At 29.2% G+C, this 22532-nt stretch overlaps 1 long non-coding RNA gene across 2 annotated transcripts; it reads right to left on the reverse strand.

Moving 5' to 3' along the window:
* Positions 1-778: 778 nt before the first annotated feature.
* Positions 779-16602, reverse strand: LOC111042493. Of its 2 annotated transcripts, XR_002605443.1 has the most exons (4): positions 16478-16602; positions 16077-16249; positions 15928-16014; positions 779-1469 (listed from the first exon to the last, which is right to left on the reverse strand). It is a non-coding gene; the product is annotated as an uncharacterized LOC111042493 (long non-coding RNA). The 2 variants fall into 2 exon arrangements; XR_002605444.1 differs by lacking the exons at positions 15928-16014; positions 16077-16249; positions 16478-16602 and adding exons at positions 4512-4740; positions 4824-5607.
* Positions 16603-22532: the final 5930 nt, after the last annotated feature.

Consider the following 22532-nt stretch of genomic DNA (forward strand, 5'->3'; position numbering starts at 1 on the left):
TTTGTTAGAATATAATATCTATTGTTTGCATGCGTTATGATCTAAGAGTATCTCCTCCTTAAAATATAATTGCATAATATGACATCTGCTAAATAGGACTATACCATCGTCTTTAGCCCTTCCAGCAATGTTCTATACCCACATTAACTCGGCCACGCCACGTTAAGATTCTTTTTAACACACAAAAGGAAACACAATACAAATACTTTTAACTCCATTAAATCATTCGCACGTCTTTATTATTATTTTTATTATTATTAATTTGTATGTTCTACATTGTGGGTAAAATAGTTCGTTCACAATTATGAAATGTATATTCCAATTGATCGTTTTTATAATCTATTAATAACATATAGCCTATCATTTCTATCATTAAATACTATCATTACTTAGCAAATTAAAAAGAATTTCGGTTTTAAGTACATATACCAGTGTACTACAAAACTTTTCTGCAAAACACATTTTATAAATGTACCTATTCATATTATTCGAAATATATTACAATCATCGTTGTTATTGCATTTCAAATCATTTTTGACCTTAGAAGTTTTAATCAAGTGCAGTAGTATTAAAACAGCTTAAGTAAATACTAAACCAAAATAAAATATGCTTGGGTACTATATTATTTTTTTAGATTTGAAATATAGAATAATATTCTATGAAAATTGTTTGTTAAATTACTTTATATTTTGAAGACTTTAAATGTTTTTAAAAAGGTGCCCAAATCAGACATATTATTATAGTATGGTTATTATAGTGCATATATATATAGCGTGGAGTTTTTCTTTAACTTAAATACTAATCTTACAACTATTATTCTTGTTTATTAGCAAAAAAATTTTTATTTTTTTAGTAACAAAGTGAGTTAGTAGGTAAGATAATTTAAGATCTTGAGTACATAATTACATTTAATCGATTAAAAAAAAACACATCAAATATAATGTACTGGTGTGTAACTATAAATGAGTTATATTTATTTATAATTATTAAGTAGGTATATGAGTGTCGATTGATGTTAGTGCATTTCACTACAAAAGAAAGTTTTCAAATTGTATTTTCCAAACATCACGTACTTTGTGTAATGTACATATTTATTGTCCCACAAAGCATTTTCTAGGTACTTACTTTGAGTTAACTGCGTATAATCTTTCATGTTAAAGTTAATGGCAAAACATAACATGTTGTAGACAAATAAAAAGTGTATTTTTTTATTATATTTAATACTTTTATCCTTAATAATCCTTAGATAGATAGGTACCAAAAATATTTTTCATCTGTACATTTTCTATTCATAAAATGATTAATATTTACAATATAATGTACGATTATTATGTACCATAATGTAAAATACTAACATGTCAATACTTGAACAATTAGCTTAGTACTCTTACAATACGGTGTACGTGTATATAAATACAATGGCTGTCCCCTTTTTGGCTTTTTCTTCTCAGTCGTACCATATGAAAAATCTGAAATATAATGATATTGTTATTACGTCATTTCGCCTTTACAAAAAATGTTGATAGTATTTATCTATTTTTAAATACGTTATTGAACATAATTTTTAAAAATGTGATAATAATATCAACGCTCTTCGAATGTATAATCCATTCTCTATTATTTCATTATTCATTACGCTGCAATACCACTCAGCCATTGTTGACGATTGTATAATGAACACAAAATGTGAATATATTAAATACTTTTATATCTATAACATCATCATTGTTGAATCATCGCTCGTTGCAATATAAACGCATAAATACAAAGGTGCGCGTTCTATATATACATAATATATTTATATATATATATATATATGTGTATGTATGTAAATCATCCTAATCAAGGTCTTTATTTAATATTGTAATTATTAATGAATTAACGATAACGATAATGCGGCGGCGGATTGCCAATGATGTTCAATTTTCCAGCCGAAACGCTACGACGGTCTAATAAGTCTAAAATTTAGGATCATCCATTGCGTAAGTGTATTATTATATATTATACCTATGCGCTTAGCGTGCCACACATGTATATCGTCTGTACGCAATAAAATCCCACTTTAGCACACGGGTGCTTGTAGTATGTTATGTTCGCGATGTGTAAGTACAAACAATCCAATTTGCCTTCAGACGGTAAAACAAACAACATACTATAATATGTAACGTACATTTAATCGTCTGGGGATGATTTGACGATTCCACGTATATAAACTGCAGAGGAGACTTTACTTATAATCAGACGTCGGGTCTTTATATGATACGTCATAAAGATGTTTAGTGTTATGATTGCCGTGTAGTAAAAAATGACGAAACACTAAACAGTAAACAGCGTTAAAGTTCCGGTGCCAAATAAAATAATTCATTTCCTAATGAGATTGTGTGTGTGGTATAAAAATTCTCATCATTAAACAGCTACCTACCATATAATAATAATACATGTAATGTATGTATATTATGATATATTATGATGATGATGTGTTAACGGAGGAAATGCCACGGTCATTATATAATAATATTATTTTATTTGAAAAATATTTTCCCAGGATTAGATCGATACTAATAATTATTACTATGATAAAAAAACGATGTTATTTTTTTGTTGTTATTATTATAAATACCGGATACTTATTATAACGTATCTTTGTGTATTCGACGTTCGATACAATTCGTTAATTCGTGACATTTCGTCTCCATGAACCAAATTTCAGTTCCCATAAAAAAAAAACTGGGGATTAAAGTACAATATAAACATTTTGTGTCAAAATGACCATAAAAGATAACTCGTATAAGCTATTAAAAAATAAGTGGACATTCTTTTAACATTGGGTAGACTGTTGTTTTAAATGGAGCAAAACTATTATTATCGCATACAATAAAACATCAATGTATAACAAGATTTTATTAGCAGTTATATTTTAGTTACAAAAATCCAAACTAACATTATTTAATTAATTTTGTATAACGTATAACCAAATTTACATAATATTATAAATACTCAATTTGTATTTACATTATTTATAATCGTAACTTTACTTTTATTAAACTAGTATATCCCATAATAACTAAAAAAAAATACCTTCAAATAATAAATACATAATTTTAAATTAAATGTAATATAATATAATATGTATACAATAACAACAACATATTATTTAACGTTTTGTATTTAAAAAAAAAGAATAATTTGGATGAGTTAATAGCAATCTAATTTAAATTTCACAGCTTATTGCAATCGTGTACTATGTATACTACTGCAAGAATACAAACGCAACACAACTTTTGGAGCTTTATCAGTCCAAAAAATGAATATAATAAAATAAATAATTTCTCACTCACTTCAAATCAGAAATTAAAAGATCTAAGGTAAGTTGTATAATATTATCCGAAATAAAAATACAAAGAAAAAATATATATATAGTGTTAGGTGTATCTATTGAATGTACCAAAAGTAACCGACAGTGTTATACCCCTTTTAGGTTAGTTTTTTACAAAACAATTTCGTTAAAAATACTTCTCAGTCCAACAAAGTGATGAAAAGTTTTTCTTTGCAAAAATGTATATACATTTCCCTGAAAGAATTTATGACAATCGTGAAAATGTTTCTATAAATAAAAAATGCACCCTCTTTTGAAATGCCCTGCGATAAAATTATCATATTATCACAGTAGTGTAATCGAAATAGAAGTGATTTCGTTTCCAGTGCAAGTAAAGAAATGTAATAAATACAATAAGTACCTACCTCTAAACACTATTGGTCTTACATGTATTTTAAAATGCGATAGAAAACACGTTTGGATCTAATTTAATGCGAATTCATTTTTTATTCTAGAAATGTTCTTGGCAATTGGCAATTATGACCTACAGCGTAATGCGTTTTTAATATTTTCTAATAATATATTACACCCATTATAGTGCCCACAAAATGATTTGTTTGGTTTGAATAATTTATGGGAAACATCAGTGACGTAGTCACGATTTATATATTAAAGGTACCTATATATGTAGATTGTAGGTATTATATACCTACAAAGGAATATAATATATACACGAAGGGAGGAGTTTTTAAGCAACCTAAAAAACACATTTTTATTCTCTTCACATTTTCCCGACGTTAAGACTGTCAAATGAAACGCTGATGGCTACATTTGACGGGAAACCGAAAAAAAATTACACATTCGTTGGATTGATAATTATTGGTTTGAACAAATTACCGTCAATGGGTGGTATTTCTATGCTCCATTAGGGGACATGTGTGTACTGATAATGATTACCTATAAGACTATATACCAGGTAATTAAGGTCCAGAGAGGCGGTAACATGTCATCGGATACAATACGCACGATTTTTGACAGTCTTTAAATTTGTCTATGAAACGCCAAAAAATACTGTTTTTAAACAGCATTCATAATCAAGATTCAAGATTATTGCTCGAGAGAAAGAATTTACCAATTGTGTACATGATGGTAATAAATAATAATAAAATACTTACGAATACGGAATAATACTTACGAAGGTACCATACCAGCTGTGTGCGTAATAATTACGGAGATTTTACACCAAGCCGCTATATTATGGCTCTTTGATGTTCGTAAAAAAGTATAATAATATTAAATCGTGGACGGTCTGTAGATGGCCCACGCGTATAATAATAATTGCTATTGCGTATATATTATCGATTGAATGGAACAATTTAAACGACTACGCATGGTGAGCTGAACTCGAAGTCGGTCTCGAAAAGCTAGAAATCAAATTTAACGGTAAGTGTATAATATTATTATGACAATGTAACATTTTATTGTGTTTTATTTTTTTTATTTTTACCATTAACCATCATCACCACATGTGCCGTAATGGCGTTTTCGTTCTGTTGCCGATTTAGTTTTGTATTCTTTGTCGTCGTCTGAACAGTCGACGTTCGTATACGTGCACGTCGAAAAGAAAATAGATTTGTTGCGGAGCACATAAAATGTTTAAGAGGCATAACATAAAAGGGGAACTCTGGGAAATTAAAATCGTTTATTTCGTTTTTTAATATCGTTGGTCGTACTGCGTACACGTTCAAGAGGCCTATTTCTAGAAAATAATATAATATATGCGTCTGTTGTCTGCAGCGCAGAGACCCCCGTGTTGCATCTGTTGATTGACGTCGGTCGGAGAGAGTTAATCGAAATTTTATGAAATTCTCTAGTTATGACTCAAAATTACTATACCGCACACAAAGTTGCCGTATATTATCCTTCAACGAGTCGCAGTCTGAGTACTTGAGTGAAGAACCTTAGACGAAGGTTCGTGGTTTTTTGCCTTTACATTATTACGATATTACAATATTACAATATAAACCAAACAAGTGGTTTCACCACTTCCTGCGACATATTTATTATCAAAGTCTCGTTCGACGCACTTGACTGTTCCTTGAATATCCCTATGCCAACACCGATAATTATTATGAATTCTGTTACAATAATATAATATAGTAATTAACATACATTTATGTATACAACCAATAACCCTGCAGATGTATCGATATTGACCGTGGCTCATAATATTGGTACCTACCTATATTATACTGTTTTATTTATGAAAATAATAAATGCTTTCTCTACGAATGTTTATACAATAAGAAAAAAAAATCCCATACAAGTTTAGACTGAATCATATAAATTAATAACTATATAATATACCCTAAAATTACATGTTCCTATACCTACATAATGGTTTTCAAAAACATTGAATGTATGGTAAATAGTATAATAATAAATTATAATTATATGAAATGTATTAGTTTATTTTATTAATACTAAAAACATAATTACCGAGCTCTATAGAAATTATCGTATTTGTATTATTTTTGTATTTATTTGTTTAAATGTACTATGCATTCGTGTTGTAAAATAGTTTTTTTTTATACATTATTATCGTTAGTATTTCACATTTTTTCGAAATTAAATGGGGATTAGGTACTAGAAAATGCCATAAACTATCACCAAACGTATACCTCTTATATTAAATTTTGTTTGAAATATGTGAGCTCGATCGGTGGAAATTCAAAGCAACAAAAACTATTTTCAATACTTTTTTCTAATACCTATATACAATAGAAAAAAGAATCAAAATATTGTTTTTAACTCAATATTATTTTCGATCAGTTCAAATTACTTACAGTCTACAGATTACAGCAATACATTATATCATACCTACTTATATAATTATTATTTTAGTACCTTAAATTTTAAAACAAAACATTATATCTTTCACAAGGTTCCGCTCTGTAGATTATTTTTCGGAATGCGATGATTTATTATTGCTTTTAAATTTAAAATAATAATACACCACTTCTCCATCGTGTGGCATTGAGGTGAGTGAGGTGAAACAAAACGTATTCACACACTATTACATAGTCTTATCGTATCCTGTTGTATTTTTGTATTACAATATTATTTACATAACTGTGTTTATTATAATTACTTATATCTATATATATATATATATGTAAGTACAAGGTAATTCACAAAGCAAGCTCACCCTATTGACTATTTTTTTCCTTTAATATAGCATTTATTTAAATTTGGATTTTTTAAATATCTATACTTAAGGACAACATTTTTAATTACTTTGAATTGTTTATAAAGTTAGTAGAAATTTAAAATTAAAGTCCTTATAATGGATAATTATACTTTTACAATTATTTACGTAAAACATAAAATAGTAAGTTGTTATGTTGATTTTAATATTTATTAAGCTCAGAAAATTTTTACAAATTTTAAAAAGTGAATAGATTTAAATTATTTAGATAATGTAATATTTAAATCAACAATAAAAAAAATTCTACTAATAAATGTACTATGAAAAGAGTGATCGTCATTTGAAAATAAGTCTTATTCCTCACATATAGGTAGGTACCCCTTAAATAACAAGACAAATCTAAATAATTAAAAATATAAAAAACTAAAATATTTCAAATCATAATTTAAATAAAAACAGAATTGAAGCAAATAATGATGTTAGCATACTTTATGAATGATCCTGTACAATGTTTATACATAATATATAATAATAGTTGCAGCCACAAGTATGTATAATATTTATTTAAGACTTCACAATTTTATTTTTGGACTATTTGGGCATAATTTTTAATCTGAAGGTGAACTTAGAGCTTAGGTAATCATGACCTATTGAGGTTTAAAGTTACTAATTATTTTACATAAAATAATATTTAAAGGCAGTATACATATTTTTACAAAGTACCCTAATATTACAAATCAATACTAGACGCACAATTATTAATAATGGGTAAATACAGATAACGATTTGCCTAATAAATAACCCCGGAAACTTAATCCCTGAAATTCCAACCACCTCTAAATCTACCTCATTATAAATGTATAATACTATGTCAATAATTTATAAATATAAAAAAAAATAGTGAATTTATTCAATCACTGTAAATTTGTTTGAAATTAAAAAAAAAATCACAATAAACGTGTTTGTTTTGAAATGTCAATAATACCATTATGTAAAAAAATTGAATGTATTTATATTAAATGTCAATTAAAAAACGGAAAAAAAATTATATAGAATACCTATTAATACCTATTTTATAATCGTTTTCTTAAATTGAAGAACATTTTTTTTTTTTTTAATGGGTCATTTGATTAGTATTTAACCGTTCACATAATGTTTAAAAATTACTTTTGCGTAAAAATTCTCGCTATTTTCTTACTTTTAAATTTAATTAAAAGTGAATTCTATTTTCAAATCTTTTAGATTATCAGGTACTCTTGGGAAACTCTGAGTTCTTTGATTTTGAATGCTTTTTACTATTGATTTTCTTTGGGAAGTTCTTCAAGAATACTTTCTGAAAGAACCGTTACAGCTTCTGAAAATAACTGTGCAGGCGTACATTTTGATACTTTAGCTTAGGTAGTTTTTAATTTGCATTTTAATTTTTGAGGCATCAATTTAATTTTGACACGGAAGATGATTATGTTCATGATCAATTTTAATAAAAGGTTTTTTTTATCCACGAAATTATTTTAATTCCATGGACATTTTGGGCTATTTTTTTGCAGAATTTCCGCCTTATAAAATTCAAACAATCTCTGAGTACCAGATACATATAAGTGTATATAACCTTAAAATGCTAATTTTTCTTTGCCCTTTTGGCTCTCAAAAATATCTAGACTATCCATAACTATTCAAACAGAAATTAAAATGAATACAAAACGAAATGTTTTTACGAAGCATACTGTGGTACATCTCTGTAGTAGTACCGAATACAATGAAATGAACTCACATTACACACACACATTCACACAGAACTTGACAAATCTTACAAACTACCACTTCTATACAACAATATCAGAACATTAAAGATAAAGTTTTTTGTACCTTTCTTATCCATTATAATATATCTGTAGTAATTATATATCTGATCGATATGACAGACCGTGGCATAATCGTACTCCGAATCGTTTTTATCGTAGAAATACAACAATTTATCATTTAATCCAAATTTAACATTATCTGTGAGGACATAAAAATTGTACATATTATGTATTATGTATGTTATAAATGTTATTATACTCGATACATAATATTGATATTTAGATTAATTTGCAAAATCTTGCAAAATCTCAAATGGGGTTATTTTTTAGCGGTGCCGTGTCGGCTATATCATACTTCAGCAGTACCTAGCGCACAAAAAATTGTTCTATGAGAGGGCTGTGTTAGTTATAATAATCACAAAATTACATATACATTATACATATAAAGATGATATATAGTGGAGAGGTGTATTTTGTAGAAATATATTTTAATGAAGGAAGACATTTCGTGACCCCTTAACCCCCCCTCCCCCCCGTGTGTGCGTCACCACTGGTATGCAGCAGACACGCTAGTTGTGATTTAGACGTAATTAATGCAGTGAAATTACACCGCAGATTTATAATGCGCTCGTTATAATCGAATTAACAGTGTACATTTTTCGTACCTAGTGCGTACACTTTTTCGTCATCCGTTCTTAATTTTTCTATAATATCAGAGGATCAAATGAGTTTTTAATCCAAAATATAGTTTAAACGAATAGCGACCATATTATTATATACATATTATGATATGTGTATAGTAAATCTGGCTTTTGAATGATAATGATGTTTTTTTTACGTGTCTGCAGTATCGGCGAATAGCACAATAACGACGAGATAATAACATGTATGGCTATGGTCGTATAGGTGGTATGTGTTGTTTCAATAAACTTGGAACCAACGGCGCGGCGGCATAAACTTGCAGCCGTCGACCATCACCACCGCCGGCCATCGCCGCCGTGGCCTGATGCACATCAGATCGATAAAACTCGTCGGCGCCGAATATTCCACGACCGATTATAATATATTATTATTATTATTATTATTATTGTTGTTATCCGGCCTACAAACGGAAAATCGTTCGGTCCAGGCTGCAGTCCGTCGTCGTTATTATTATTATTATAATATATTATTATATTATTGTATACGCGGGCACCGTTAATGTTATGCGGGAATTTTTATGGCCCCGAAAAGCCCCAAGGGTTTTTGGCGTTCCAGCGGTGCTCGGTGGATTTCACTTTTTTTTTCCGAAGGCGGCGGCGGCGGCGGTGCACATGAGTCAGCGTGTGGAAAAAAGCGAATCGTTTCTACATTATCATGATACCTGCCTATACTCGCGCGAGCGCGATGCCGCGATAGACGCGACGGAGCTGCTTTGGAGCCGTTTCCGCCGGTACCGCCCCGGGTGGAGTCACAGACCTTTTTTTTTTTTCCTTCGTTTCATTGCCGCAGAGAGTCGCCTCGAAGTGTGTCAGTGGGTCGGAATGCGATACGTGTCTACACAAGCACACACAAGCACACACACTCGCACACACACACACACACACACACACACACACACACACAAGCCGAAGATGTATCTAATATGTATATAAAAAATAACTGGTTTCGGATTTCGATTTTCTATTCTGTTTCGGCACGTGAATGATATATTATAACCACCGTAATTGTGTTATGGATGCTGAAGAAAGTAATATCCTGCCGTGTAAGTCGCTAAATACACACACACACACACACACACACACACACACACACACACACACACACACACACACACACATGAAGTTATAATGCGTAGTATAATGTATAGTATATTATAGTTTACGATTCAATTGACGACAATATAATGATAGCTGTCAACGGGCGGCACTGCCGCACGTAGCACGTGGGACGAAATACGATCAGACGTCTAAGTAGAGAAGAAGAAAAACGGTAAAACCTCGGTGGGTATAGGTGCAACTCGCCTAAAAATCACACGCGCGAACGGCGAACCGTCGTCGGCCTCGTCGCATAAAATATACCTACTGCAGGTGTGAATATATTTTAATTTTAAAAGAATCAAACAAGAGTAGGGACTGTATTGTCGTGTGTGATGGTGTACGACGATGCGTGTTGGACGAAAAAATAAAATTAAAAAATTCCAGACCGGCTTCGTAGAGAGTGTAATATACTACTTTATGCAGTAAATTGTCGTAATACGGTATTTATAAAATATAATTCCGTACGGTCGTGGTTATTATTGTAACGCGATCGCGCGTAATAATAAACAAATTTTTATGTCGGCCGACTAAAAATCAATTATTACCTATTTTCGTTGAATAGTTGTTTTGTATGCCTCGTACATACCTACACGTAATTGATCTCTAACGCACTAATACCTGTCATGCTATTAGTGGATTTCACTAATTTAAATGTGTTTATAATGATTTTTGAAAAATGATTTGTTTACGTTTTCATATAATATATAGGTACTTGTATATTTATGTCAGCCGTCAGGTGAAGAATAGCAGGTGCATCGCAGGCGGCTACCACTCGGGTTTTCACAAAATATAATATTGTAAAAACATCATTCCTCAAATTATTTGTGGTTATTTAAAATGTCTCTAAATTATAATTTAAAAAATTAAAAAACAATCGAAATTGAATTACAATAATACCAAAGAGTTTTATTTATGTACAGTAACTTTTCGCACTTAATGCATACCTGTATCTATAGGCTATAATAAATATTCTTGCTTTAAAATCAATATATATATGCATTCTATAACTGTAGGCCGCCATATTGAAAAGTACAAAACAAATATCTCAACAAATTTCTTTGACGAAAAAATTAATTTAAGCTATAGATACAATTGCACAATGATTTCAAATATTTCTAAAATGTTTTTTTTTTTTTTGTTATTTGAGCATTTAATTTCCAAAAATACTATAGATTAATTACTCTAACATACTAGGTATATACAATAAAAAATAATCAGAATTTGTGTACCGTTTGATTATTAAAAACAAAAATATTAAAATAATTATTAACTACATGGTAAATATCAGTAAAAAAAAATAACTGACAGCATTTTCTTTTCATTGGTTTCTAATAATAATAATAATACAATAGCGATTGTAAAAATGACTTATTAGGGTTTTCTTTGGATAAATATTTATTGATGAATTAAATTGTTTCGAAATATTTTAATTTAATAGCAGCACTTGTTAAAATATGTAGCATATTAATTTGCATTTGCCCTTAAGAAGACTTTTTAAAAGCTTAAACAAAAAAGTGAAAGACGTAATACTTTCACATCAAGTCTAGGCTATTATAATTATAAAGTATAAGTTACATTAAATACCTTAATACCTATAATATAGTTTTCAATGCTATAAACTTATTGTTAAAGCTGTAATGTGATGGAAATTAGTTTTAATTTAATTATATGAAGATAACGATAAGGATATACTTTGGTATGATAATTTGCCAATCGTTTTAAACACAATTCAGACTATTTTTAAACGCAATTAAAATATAATTTGACCAAGCAAAAACGAAATACTACAAATTCCTAAGTAGTATAAGGAATTTATTTAATAAAACATTTTGATTATATACGAAACTACAGTCTTTTAAAAATATTATGCTTGTAATGTATTTCTCCAATGTCATAGAAATTGTTAAGCAACTACGTTTCAAAGTTTATTTTTCAAGCTGAGATGATATTTTACTTTTCTTTAGGTACTGCAAATGAATTCCAAACCTCGAAAAAAAACGAATTCCAAATGTTTACATTACACAAATTAAACTTAAAAAACATCCTTTTTCCTCGCGTAGCTAAACCAGTGCATTACACTTGGAAGAACAACTGTGACGATTCTGTTTACAACAATCTAATTTTAATCTCACCCGACCGAAGATTTATAAAAAAAAGTCAGTGAAGACCGGGGTAGGCTGAAAGCCAAACCGTGTAGGCACAATTAAGATAAACATTTTTAGGGGGCTTATATGTACTTTATATGCATTAAATAAAACATAAAATATGCAAGTGCTTGAAAACCACTTTTAGAAGGACTTTAAGGTTTAAAGTATTTTACATTTCACAGAAAGTCAATTGCAGTTGACTTATATCATGAAAAATGTATAATTGATTTGTATTTTCGCTCATATAATATATTATATTACTATAGAGATGTTAGGATATTTATTATATATATATTAATTATTGGTTATTACCACTACTAGTAAACGATCATTTTTACCATTCAATTGAAATTCTATGTATTTTTAAGATATTTTCAAGCTAATTTTATAAGTAAAAAATATTGTCCGTTGATATTCACGAAAAATGTTCTGTGTACCTACAACTGAAGCTATTTTACAACCGTTTCTAATATAACTGTAAATTCTACTTATTGCTTTAAAGTTAAATCTATAATATATGTCCAAACACTGTCCCTATTGCAGGACAACGATATTTATATTTTTATATAAAAAGTTTTGAACTCCACGATTTGCGGTCATTGGTTACCTATTCTAAAAAGACTTCAAAGTTTCGCAATTGTTGTAAAATCGCAAACGACTTCCGAATCTCGGATCGATTCCGGTTGACGAAGTAAAACTCGGCAAATCAAATATAGTTACAATTACGATAAAGTTAAAAAACAAAAATAGAGTGGGACGATCAGACATCAGTCTCCAGTTAATTAAATAATAATAAAAATATATTACATTTTAATGTATCACAACTCAGATATATTTTAAGGTTTCCTTGTGTATCTTCAAGTTTATGATTTGTAAAAAAAGTTTTTGTATTTTTATTTGTTTAGTGTGCAGTTTTGAACTCGACGACCAAAATTAAATGTTATATTAACCTTGTCTAAAATTCTACAGACGGACTACTGCCCTGTAAACAAACTATTATATTGTAAATGTCAAAATGTTTTGACAGTTATTTTATAATTTGTTGCACTTTCCTCGAATAATAAATAATAACAGTTGAGCATTATTATTTATTAATAATTTAAATAACGATGATAATAATAATAATTTTCAATTTTAACACCCAACACTAAAATAAGTGTTTTAAATTCTAGTTGTTTTACTGTCGTAAAAATTATTAAATGAATATTATTATAAAAATATGGGTAGGTACTAGCCACTAGCTAATAGCTAGGTGTATATACTATACTTAGGAAAGTTTTAATTTTTATGTTAAGAATACCGTGCGTGGTCGTCCTCTTTATGCACATATAATATGCTTTCTTTTTCAAATATTCAATTATTTTAAACTCAAAGCGAAATCAAGACCACTTAGTTTATCAATTACACGTTTTTACTCTCTCAAGTCTCAACAGTTTTTCACATTACTCCTCCTACCATCTATATTTTTAATTATTAAAACTTAAAAGCTATAAGTCAATATACAATAATCATCGATATAATATAATGCAAACAAATATTGTAACATAATATTATATATTTTGAAAGTTTTGAAATATTTCCTATAAAAAAAAATGAAAACAATAAATTCAACGTTTGCTTTGAACTTTGTAGTTTTTGACGTCAAAGGATTACACGCATCAACATACTATATAGGTAGGTTTACATGTTTTATTGATTTCGGGTAACGACCCGAAAAAAATAGAGTGAATTAAGAGAGAGATAATGGATTTTAAGTTTTTGGAACTTCTAAAATATAATGTATTTTCTATGATGTTATACCTTTTAATCTATCGCATTGGCAATATCTATCTTAATTTATAAAAAAATATTACGATGGTAAATATTCCCTTAACAGATTATTATTTATTAACTGATTCCTGCAATATTGGCGATTTTGATACCAACATTTTTGATAATATCTTATTCAAAAATTAAAATCATAGATTTTATTGATCTAATATTACTCCGGTTCAGTGTCTATCTGAAAGAAGCATTTACATATTCTATTTCTGCGTTTGGTCCTTATATTATTCACCCGGATTTTTTGAATGATAATTTATCACCCTTTATATTAATGATGCAGGTTTAGTTTTAAAACACTCCAAACTTCTTTAGTTCACTGATGACGCTGAAATTAAAATTAAAAAAATGTTAAATCGCTTTATGCCGGCATTTAACTACAAGATGATATATTAATCTCTTTGCTGCCTGGTGTAGTAGAAACAATGGCATGCCCTTTAATTCTAACATTAACAAATGTAAACATATCACATTCGCTTTATGAGTCATAAATTATACTTAAAAATTTTAAATTTTAATTATTAAATTTTAATATGAATGATGCTGCGAAGTGTGTTATAAATGATTTAGATTTAAGACATAAATTGTTTGGATTTAAACCGATAAAACCTATTTTTAAAAACCATGACGTACGCAGTAGTCGAAATGGGCTCGACACTTTATTTCGTTCTTGTTTGTATGACATATATTAAACATTGAACCTACATCTAATGAAGTTTTAAATAATCAAATATCTTACCTATAATAGTTAGGTAAAGAATTTATTTTCATCAATCGAATTCAAATCGATTTCTGTGTTTCCTATGTCTTAAAAGCACTGTATATATAATTATTTTGTTGGTTTTGATTCTGAACTTGATTACGGTTATTTGGATTAACTTATTTGGACAGCAGCCAGCTTACAGACAGTTGCAATTGTTGGATTCTTTAGCTGTTAGACTTACGAATTTAAGTTTTTTGTTTAAGCTAATAAATAATTTTGTCGATTGTCCAGAGTTGTTAGAAAGTATACATCATTTGAAATGTCTTTAGAATAAGAGTAAAGCATGTGTGTTAACAAGTTATGATATATTATTTTTACCATATATATACAATGTGACTTCTTAGTAAAACTGAAAGTTTTTGAATATCTGCTATATTGATGTTTTTAGTTGTGATGTTATAACTTTTTGAAACCAACTTAAAGATAGAAGAATTCGTAAATTTACCTATTTATATTGTTTTTCTCTCTTATATACACATTTTTAATAAATTATTATAAAAAGTTGTTACGAAATGTTAATATTTTTATACTGGCGTATTTAATTTTAAATCATTCGGCTATTATAATACTAACTTTTGTCAGATTATTTTTCTTTTTATTATAAATACCATTATTCTTTACAAGAATATTTTTATTTGAGCACAGGGATATCATAATAATGTAAGAAAAGTTCCACGATATCTTTGGAAAACAAAAAAAAACTTTTGTTGTTTAGTTAAATTCTCGTTTTATTTTTAACTTTTTATATTATATTTATTAACAATACGATAATCTATTACCACTCTTCAGTTTGCTTTCTTGCAATCGTACCAAAGAGTCGTGTAATATGTATTGTTGCAATGATATACACTTTGATACTCACTTTACCACTTACTTATGTGATAAATAACTTGTATTTTATTTACGTTTTACAACAGATAATTGTGAGTGCCTATCGTGCTGAGTACATATTTGTATTTTTGTTATCCTTACACCACAATGTACAAATTATCAAAGGGGTAAACATTTTAATTTTACCCGACAACGTAGAATTTTTTATTTTTTATACTCGAAAATATATTTAAAAGTTACCTGCAGCGCATATTTGCCTCTTCTTTGCGCTTCCTTCTTAGAACTTCCTGTCAAACACAAGCATGTCTGTCGGCGCTGCATCAGTAGCTGAAATTTATATTTAATGTGTGTGTGTGTGTGGTTTACATATACACTGACAGGACACGTACTTGTGGGTGGCCGGGAGGCACGCATTTTCAAAACGAAGAACGCGTAATCGCTGTAAGTATTTCGATAGAAAATGCTGTGAGACCGCGACGCTCCGTCGAGATGGTATTTTCCAGTCACCGCACGCTCGGCACGGAAAAACTCATTAAAATTTCAAAAGCGAACACTCGGAAATCTGATAACAATAATAATAATAATAATAATATTAATAATAAGGCGTATGATAAACCTAATATTATGATTTAAAATATTGCAATAAAACATTATTTTGTTAGATTTATAACGATTCTTTTTTTTTTTAATATTATTTTTTGGTATTTATACTGCTTTTATAATATTTATGTTATCTTCATATCTCTATAACTTCCTATATCATCAATGGTATAACAAATTCACTACTTACCTGAACACATTCCAAATTTTCCAACGTATTTTTTTTTTTACATATTATTATGAACTGATACGCGTTTAAATGAATGATGGTATGATATCGTTATACCGTTGTCTGTTATTGCATCTTATACAAAAATTCGCCTATACAAAGAGAAAAAAAATAATTCAATACATATTTTCAATTTTAAATGTTAAGAATTACCTACTAATTTTCTCTCATCTGCAGATAAACACATTTGACGTATAATAAAAATATAATTCCACGGCCACGCTCTAAAAACATAAACGTATTTAAGCTATATAGTTACTTACCTATTATGCATAAATAGTACATAATATTTTTGCTACAGGTTGTACCTATTTAATGTATAGGCTTATTAATATTATTATACTAATCTATCGATTAAGTTTTAATTTCAAAGCTGAAATAAATCAAAATCAATAGAATACGTGCATGATTTAAAACTTTACAATAGACATAACAATGGCCATTATATGTATTTCATTTTCTAAGTTCTTGAAAGGCTTTCCCGTTATTAGTTCACTGCCGGGCTTTCGCTTTTCGCTTAATCGGATTATTACTTTATATTGTACATATACAGTCATTAAAAACGATAACCTTTACAGCGTGCAGTGTGCACATCACTATAAGTAGGCAATAAGCAATAACTTTAAACTGCCGTCCGCACATGACGTATAAATGCTTCGCTCTTGCGGGTCGAAGAGTCATACCGTTCTAAAACGTACGACGTTATGTTGATTTTCTTTTTAATTTTCAATTAAAACTGATACGATTTCGCAGTCGACGGCATAATAATTTTCACATTATCAAGTAGGTATTACCTGCAGTACGCAGGACAAAGCGCTACTCATAGGTGTACTGCAGAGTACATGACGTACATAAACACGTCAAACACAATTATTATAGCTGTTTGATTAATGTGTATTCATACAGGTAATAATATAATACCTACTTTATAGGTATAAGCACACATCGTAATTATGGTTGTAATTCGATTAAATATATTTTTTTTTTTAATGCAAATGGCTGTTCTATCATAATACAACTGGATAAATTATTAATCACGCGTAAAAATGGACTCGCTGAAATAATTATGTAAAACGCGCGTTTTATTTATCTCACTAATTTGTCGAGACGTCACTAAAATTTAAATCATCCACAACTGGTTTCTCACGTATATGCGTGTGTGCACATAAAACTGTGTATATTATATGGACGATAATATAGGTGTGGGTATCTTCGCAATAATGCACTAGCCGAGGTATTACTAATAACTAATAAGATGACTTGTGTTGGTCTTACACGAAATACCTATACAATAACATGTATGATATAGTCATGTAGATCTATGACCCGATCGTAACGGTAGATCGTTTTTATTCATTCTCTCGCGCGGTCGCATACCTATAGAGTATATAGGTGTATTATATTTATATTAATATATACCTACAGTGTGATTGAGCGAGCATTCTCACCCTCCTCCTCCCCCCCCCACTAGTTTTCCCAATAATGATGGATTTATTCATATTCGAATTGTTTGTGGACATTTTAAATTTGCTTAATACATATATATAGTCCACAGCTATTTTAAAATTCTTGAGATTTTTTTTGTATTAGTAATGAGGCGAATACCATTATTATGTGGCGATACAAAATTCATGTTCTGCAAATACGATTTCCCATTTTTTGGTAATAAATATTATTTACAGTGGTTAATTTTCTTGAGAATGCTGATGTACTCAATTCGAAATTTGAACTAGAAGTTTCTCGGTCGTCAAAATGTTTATACGAAGGATAATAGGCCTTAAAAACGGTTTAACAAAAATATAAAATTGATGTAATATTGTACATTTATTATTCTTGAACCACTTTTCCAAATTATAAACGTTAATAGATTAATATTATTTACTCCATTTTTCCACTCACCATATAGCCCACATAATATCTTCGAAACCCATTATCACAAACAGCTATATTATCCTTAGTACACTAAGTTAAATAACTCGGAAACTAATCGTTCTAATGTTGATTAAACATATACCTTAAATCATTTTCAGTTAAAGGGGGGGGGGAGGTTGTCTCAAATTCTCAACATAGTGAAAAAAATCTGTAAAATTTGAAAATAATTTATAATTATAATATTTAACTACCTATTTAAGTATATTTCAAAATTCCGAACATCAGATTTTGAATAACCCTACATTTTTTGGAAAAAAAGAGGATGAGCATGCTTGGTAAACATCCTGTACCTATATATATTACACGTTTTACTTATACGTCTAAACTTCATGATATTATATGAATTGTTGCACTACATTGTCATTATATTTTATCATTATATTCCGCTTCATATACCTGTGTGTGCAGTATAGGCAATTTGCAATATTTACAATTGCCAGCCGTAAAAGCACATTACCTATATTTTGTACATGCACATCACGGGAAGATATTTTACGTAATAGTATATATTATAATATGACATAATATTACACGTGAAAATCCCCTATGTACGATGCGTGATATTATATTATTATGTGCTCGTCGTACGAGTATCGGGAAAAAGTGTATAATAAAATATGCCATTAAATTCAGTCGCATGCGCGTGAACGGGTATTTTCTCGAGAAAAACCTGCAAGATAAAAGGAAATATTTCTGGAGGTCTTATAATAAATTAATCATCACTAGTCACTACACACAACTACCGCTGAATATAAAATATATAATATTATATACATATGTGGTATGCCGTATATGCATTTCAATCAAAGGACATGAAGTATAAATGTTTATTTATATACATTAAATATATTCCACATCGATATTGAGCCAATTACATTATGTCATTAAATTGTTATTATTTGCTCTGACCGTTACACAACAATAATATGGTTTACCGTATTATTATTTAATAACGACGATATATCCTGAAATAACGGAATCTTAAGTTGCGGCCGCAGCGTTCTATGATGGTAGGTACATATTAACTAGAATAACTCGATGATATTATATGCCTCTTAATGATTGAATGTTGACAATTAGATACTTTGATCGCCATAGATCTCATAATTACTTAATTATTATGCTGTGCTTGTAATTATTATTATTATTATTATTATTATTATTATTATTGTATTTGTACAGAACAGGTGGGTTAAAATAATTGATATTAATCGCAATCTTAGGTATTTACATGTTTATTTTCACCGACCCGTGTCCCATACGATCCAGCTGGATAAATAAATTAGAACTAGACAAAGAATATCGTTTTCGTTAGATACTTTTAATGTATTCAAAATTATTCTTAATAGTTGTTAACATTTTTATTAATTTAAAAATGTGGTTTAGAAACTACTCAAAATATTTAAAAAGTAGAATTCCCATTAACACCATACAAAGTGTATACATACCTTACCTATTTATTATATCTACCTTCGTGATACTGCAGGAGTTCTCAAAAATCGGTCATAATTCTCATACGTTGTGTATTCAATTATGGAACTTATTTATGACATTTTCATAATGAAAAATTGGATGAAAAGAAATCGAATTTAAATCGCGTGTACTCTCTATATACTCAATGTACATCATATTAAAGGCTATATGTATGTATATTGTATATACCGCTGTATCTAAAATCAATATAATATATATTTTTCATTAAAAAAAAAAATGTAAATATATTGTCATGTATAAAATTTAATTAATAACCCGAGTCCACTGAATCAAATCCGTAGTAATTATTTATTCATTTTTTTAGAAAAAATATATGAAAAATTCGTTATGTTGGCTAAGTATGTATATATATATATAATAAATAATAATACTAGCTGATCCTGTGCACTCCATTGTCCGTTAAAAATACCAACTCTATATGATTGAACATTTGTGTTCAATTCGTCATTTAATACCAGGATGACATACAGACGTATTCAGAACTTTCCGTGACAGATTCCCATGTACTCACCCCATCTCATAATCTCCATTAAAGATTTTTTACACAGTCATATAAAATACAGGTCTAAAATTAAATTCCATCATAATAACTATTCTTTCGCTCACCTTTGTAAATCTAAGGTTTGAATGGATGAAACAATTTTTAAAATCGATACCTTCCCAATAACCAATCGCCAACTTCTTATTGATCTATACTTAATGCTGTTACCAATAGCAACCCTACAATAAACAAAAATGTATATTATTATTTACTGTAATAATTATTTCTATGAACAATTCTCAAATTTAGCAATAAAAAAAATGAAGGGCCACTTATATCCAGATAAAATATAGCGCCTATATAGATACTTGGGATAGTGTATATAGGTTTCTTATGGTAAAAAAATGTTGAAAATCGGTTTGGAAGCTCCGCACTCCGCAGAGATTACTCCGAACAAACACACATTCGTTTCTACTCGTTGTATATTAGTACAGATATATACAACGGGTATATATTATATTATAATAATACTACATTCGTTTTAGTCATGTCTCGTTCTGTTTGAATTATAGTCGTAGTCGACCGGCACAAAAAGTTGATGTATGTTGCATAGTGCGTTTGATGAATGTTGTGTTTCTGGGACTTTGGGATAGACCTACTCAATCACATATATACGCACGTAAACGTGGTTTACGGAAACCCGAACGGAATATTTTATGCGGAGAACAACATTTCCCTCGCGTATTTATAATATTACAATATAATATTATAGGATATGAATATATTAATATTATGTATACCTCATCCACCTACGTTGTACGGTGTACAATATACACAAACTATCGCGTATTTAATTTAAAACGATTTCTATTGAAATAATATTGCAATAATTTTTTTTTTTTTGGGGAGCAAAATGTAAATGTTAACTTTAACGATCGCATTGTATGTATTTCCGTCTGAAGGCACAAAAAAAACACATGTATTGATGTTTTAATGTACACATTTATGTACATGTACAAACATACATATAGAGGGAGATATATAGATGGGTATTAAATAATAATAATGTAGGTACGACATTATACTTTGGTATATAAAACATTAATACCGCGACTGAGTTGTAACGTATAGCAATAGCTGTGCATATATAATAATATCGAAACACGCTTATTCGACACAGAATACTTTATATTCTGTGTCGAATAAGCGTTTTTGTGTGTGTGTGTGTGTGTGTGTGTGTGTGTGTGTGTGTGTGTGTGTGTGTGTGTCATTGTCGACGAAAAATCGATAATCGCCGTGGTATTTGTATAATACATTATTATATATTTTACTTAATCCACCATTGACAATATACCATACACGATAAACGACGTTAAAATTGCAGTACACATTACACATACTACGTATATCGTATACATCTATATTATAATACATACTTTTTCTCGTAACAACATAACATTGTTATAACTTATAATCATTAATACAAACCGTTGTACAGAACATTGCATATTTGCATACATGCAGAGTGATCCAAAAACGAGTTCTTTATAGACCTACCATAATTGTCTTTGAAATAGGTACCCCTTTTTTGGTTTTTTTTTTTATTCCCTCACAAAAAACGTAAACCTAACAAATTTTTTGAAACTGCACACAAAGCTGGTTGCTGTTTTTATCTTAAACTCTAAGATTCTAGCTAATTAATGGGGCTCGGATTTTAAGCAAAATAAATGCCAAAAAAGAATACAAATGTTTTAAATAAGTAATACAAAAGCATGCCTAAGAATACTAAACCCAATAAAAACTTATAAATTTTAATTTTTTTAGAAACGTGAGCAAATGGGTACCACTCTGCTATATTACAATAGTACGGTGGATGTCGAGTGTGGGTCACTATAATGGATAAGTTAAATTTGAACTCAATGATACATCATTAAATACTAAAAACAATTCTGTAACGTCTGTCAGCCCCTATCAAGTATATAATTTCATGATATGTTTTAAATTCTAAGCGAAGAGAAAAATGTATTGACTTTACAATGATGTTTTTTTTCTATCTATTTTTTCAGGGCAGTAAAAATGCTTCGATTTTATACTTCAGCATCATTTATG

The sequence above is a fragment of the Myzus persicae genome, unplaced genomic scaffold (genome assembly GCF_001856785.1).
Source record: "Myzus persicae strain clone G006 unplaced genomic scaffold, MPER_G0061.0, whole genome shotgun sequence".
Taxonomy (NCBI): Eukaryota; Metazoa; Arthropoda; class Insecta; order Hemiptera; family Aphididae; genus Myzus; species Myzus persicae.